Consider the following 3,963-nt stretch of genomic DNA (forward strand, 5'->3'; position numbering starts at 1 on the left):
ACTGACTACATATTTATAAAATCCCACCCCTGAGATTTTATGACAAGGAATTTATGAATTATATTACACAAATTATTCCATCTTATAATTTTGTCTATTAACCTCAAGGGGATGTTATCAGTTGTGGAAATTTTTTGACAGGTTGTCATATTTCAATCCAAGTTATAACAGATTCTGACACTCCAAAAAATCTTGATTTAATGTGCCAGAAATAGACAGTGACTGTCACTGATGGTCTTGTTTGTTCTGAACTAAATTCATTCCTCAGGGTCATAGCATTACATCTCAGCAATGAGATTTCAACACTGGTTCTGATCCAGGTCAATGAATAAGATATCATGCACCCAGGCTTTACATAGAAATAATAAATGAATTGGGTTTTCTCCTTTGCCAATCAGGTTCTTCTCCACCTCTACCTCCCAATAGTTTAAGGGAAAAACAACTGCAAAATTCTAGATAGAATTGGGAAGGAATAATTTCTTAATCAAAACCTAATTCTTGTAAGTCAGGCATAAGCTTAGGGTACAAAACAATAATAATAAAATTGTAAGCTGTGCTGTATGATTTTGGTTATATTGATATAAACTGAAGAGCAAGTAGTCATTTAGAGCATTTCAACTCAACTAAAGTGTACTTTATGTGGTAAGCAGAATAAGGGCCCCCAAAGATATCTATAACCTAATCCCCAGAACCTGTGAATTTGCAGACATAATTAATTGAAGGACCTTAAGACATCCTGGGTTATCCAGGTGGGCTCTGTGTAGTTACAAGAGGTGGAAGAGGGATGCAGACGAATGATGTGAATCAAAGAGGGATGCAACTACAGAAGACTGATCAGAAAAGTGCTACAGTGCTACCTTTGAAGATGGAGAAAGGAGGCCATGAATCAAGGAATGTAGGCAGTCTCTTTGAAGGCGGGAAAGACGAGGAAAATGATTCTCCCATAGAGCCTCTAGCAAGTAAAGCAGCTCCACCTCCACCCTGATTTTAGCCAAGTGAGACCCATGTTGGACTGCAAAGATACAGAACTGTAAGATAATACATTTGTATTGTGTTAAGTAACTAATTTTGTGGTAATGTGTTATGACAGCAATAGAAAACTAATACATGACTCTACCTGCATATAATGTTATCTCTATGAAGGCATGACTTTTAATCCATTTGCTGCTCCTTTGCAAACCCGAGAATGGTGGTTGAACCATAGTACACACTTAGTACATGTCCTTTGAATAAAATATTGATGCAACCTTTTATATTTTACCGAAACAGTCCCAGTATATTACCTACCCTCACTCTCACAACAATCTAATTCCTTTTATTTAGGTATCATCAGCATCTCCTGAATTTTATAGTGAGGGAAATATTTAGTAATTTCTTCAACATTATCTAGCTGTCAAAAGGTATGGTCAGGGCTTGAGACAAAGTCATTTGACTTTCAATCCAGTGATCTTCTCACTACATGATTACCCAATTGCAGTTTCTAAAAGAAAGAAAATGGATTGGCCAATAGAACCTTCATTTTAGTTCAATCTGTGACAAGGAACGTGTCTCTAAAACAGGCTAACACTCTCTTTCTAATTCCATTTGACTTTCAAGATAATTCAAATTAGGGATTAAATAACAACAGCACACCTTAAAAGAAATGTCTTGCCATTCTACTTAGAAAGCTCATCATTCAGTGAGAAAAGGTGCCCCAGGTTCTTTGTCCAGTCATAGAGAGCACAAGCATTATCTATTGTGGTTGCTCCTAGAACCAGGCAGAATAAGTAGAGGGAAAGCAGCCACAGCTCTGCTGAAGAGCTACCATAGAAGCCAGAAGTCCATACCAGAGGCAGACAGGCCCACTAGCCCAGAATCAGGCCTCCAGGTCACTTTGTGCTCAGGAATCCTATCTGGGTCTTCTTTGATTCCATCCGACATTAGTGGCTGTTGTAGTATACTGCAGCATAACATATTGCCCTAAAACTTCCTGAATTAAAACAATAATCAGTTGGCATTTCTCATGGTTTCATACGTCATGAATCAGAAAGGGCACAGTGGGGATGGCTTGTTTCTGCTCCACATCATCTGGGACATCAGCTGGAGAACTCAGGAGGCTGAGGGCTGTAGTCATCTGGAGGCTTGACTGGGGCTGGAGGATCTGCTTCTAATGTGGCTCACTCATGCAACTAGCAAGGCCATGCTGGACATTGGCAGAAGGCCTCAGTTCTCTCCACATGGGCCTTTCCATGGGGTTGCTTAGTGTCTTCATGGGATGGCATCTGGCTTCTTCTAGAGTGAATGATCCAAGAGACCAAAGCAGAAGCTGCAAAGCATTTTATTACCTGAAGTCACATACCATCATTTCCACAGTATTCCATTGGTCACGTAAGTCAGCCCTAATTCCATGTAAAAGAGGACTGCACAAAGGCATGAATACCAGGAAGCAAAGATTATTAGGGATCATTTTGGAGGCTGGCTGTCACATTGACAGAATCAAAGCACTCTGCTCTCAGGAAACATCTTAACAAGTCCCAGAACCAACAATACTATCTGCTCTGCAAAACCAGAATGATCAAGATCACATGCCTTGTCAACCTTAGCTTTCATGCACACCACAGGAAATACTTTCCCTCCTGTGAGAATACAGAATATTAATTAGTCAAGATAGGCTAGAAAGGAAAAGGATTGATCGACTGTAACAAATAAAACTCCAGATTTCAGTGGCTTAATACAATAAAAACTGTTTTCTCCTTTTAATTAATATTGCATAGAGCAATGAAGGTCAGTGGTCCTGCTGGGAGTCTCGTAAGTGATAAATCAGGGATCCATTTTCTGTCCACAACTACCATTGTCATTGGGGAAAGGGAAACAAGAGTGTGGAAGTACTGCCCAGGGTGATTTATAGTCAGACTTGAAAGGAGTGAACATCATTTTTACTGGAGCTCAGTTGCGTGGACCCAACATAACTGCAAGGAAAGTTGGGGAATATAGTCCTTCTCAGTGCCCAGGAGGAGGAAATATGATTAGTGGGAATCTAGGCAGCCCACTGATATTTCTGTGTCACACTGAGCTATCTAAGGGGACCCACTACCTTGATATTGGAGATATCTTTTTAAAATATGTCTTAACTGAGGGAAGATCGCTGCCACGTCCTGCTTGTCATCTGCCATCCAAGGAGCGGAATGGAGTTGATTCTCCCCTGCAACGCACATGAGCTGGCCCACCACCGACTGAACGTCTCCATCACCAACACCAAGACCAGAGAAAACTACTTAGTCTCCAGTTTTCCCTCCAGGGGGGACCTCGTTAAGAAGTGGGTGGATGGAGGCTTCACCATCTGCCTTCCCATCCTGCCTATAGGCCAGATGGTGACCATCCCACCATTCAGTGGATGATTGGACATCTCCCTGCAGGACAAAAGGCAGCTGGATCTCTATGTTAATAGCGCCAACCAGGACATACTGTTCAGGGCAAACTGAGTGAGACTTAACCAAGCCCTTTCCCCATCAAGCAAGAGGATAATGGAATTATTGTATCAACATGGCTTTGATGACGCCATCACGTTTTTACTTAAAGAAAGTTGGTTTGAATAGAATGTTTAAAACTTTATAATGCAAAACACATTTCAGACTGTTTTTGATGGAGTTTTCTAATGAAATCTTTTTTTTCAAAGCCTAAAAGAAATGTCTTAGCTGATCATATTAACTCTCTGTTTTCGAACTATTACTCAGGATAAAGACTAAGGTCCATAGCAAGGCATCCACAGCCCTGGACGTCTGGCCCTGACTACCTCTCCTACCACACTCCCAGCCATTGCCACCCTCCCCTCTTCACTTCTGAACTCTTCTCTTCCTTGTGGCTCCGTTCACTGCTTTACATGAGCCTTCGTTCCAATGCTTTAACCTCTCTAAGCCTCAGTTTCAACATTTATAAAATGCAGAATAATAATATCCACCTCTGAAGATTAAGTGAGAAAATGTA

The 3,963-nt window shown here is 41.0% G+C and overlaps 1 pseudogene; it reads left to right on the plus strand.

Annotated features, from left to right (window-relative positions):
* Window positions 1–784: 784 nt before the first annotated feature.
* Window positions 785–3,575, plus strand: LOC133095687 (patatin-like phospholipase domain-containing protein 4; annotated as a pseudogene).
* The last annotated feature ends 388 nt before the right edge of the window (window positions 3,576–3,963 follow it).

The sequence above is a fragment of the Eubalaena glacialis genome, chromosome 7 (genome assembly GCF_028564815.1).
Source record: "Eubalaena glacialis isolate mEubGla1 chromosome 7, mEubGla1.1.hap2.+ XY, whole genome shotgun sequence".
NCBI lineage: Eukaryota > Metazoa > Chordata > Mammalia > Artiodactyla > Balaenidae > Eubalaena > Eubalaena glacialis.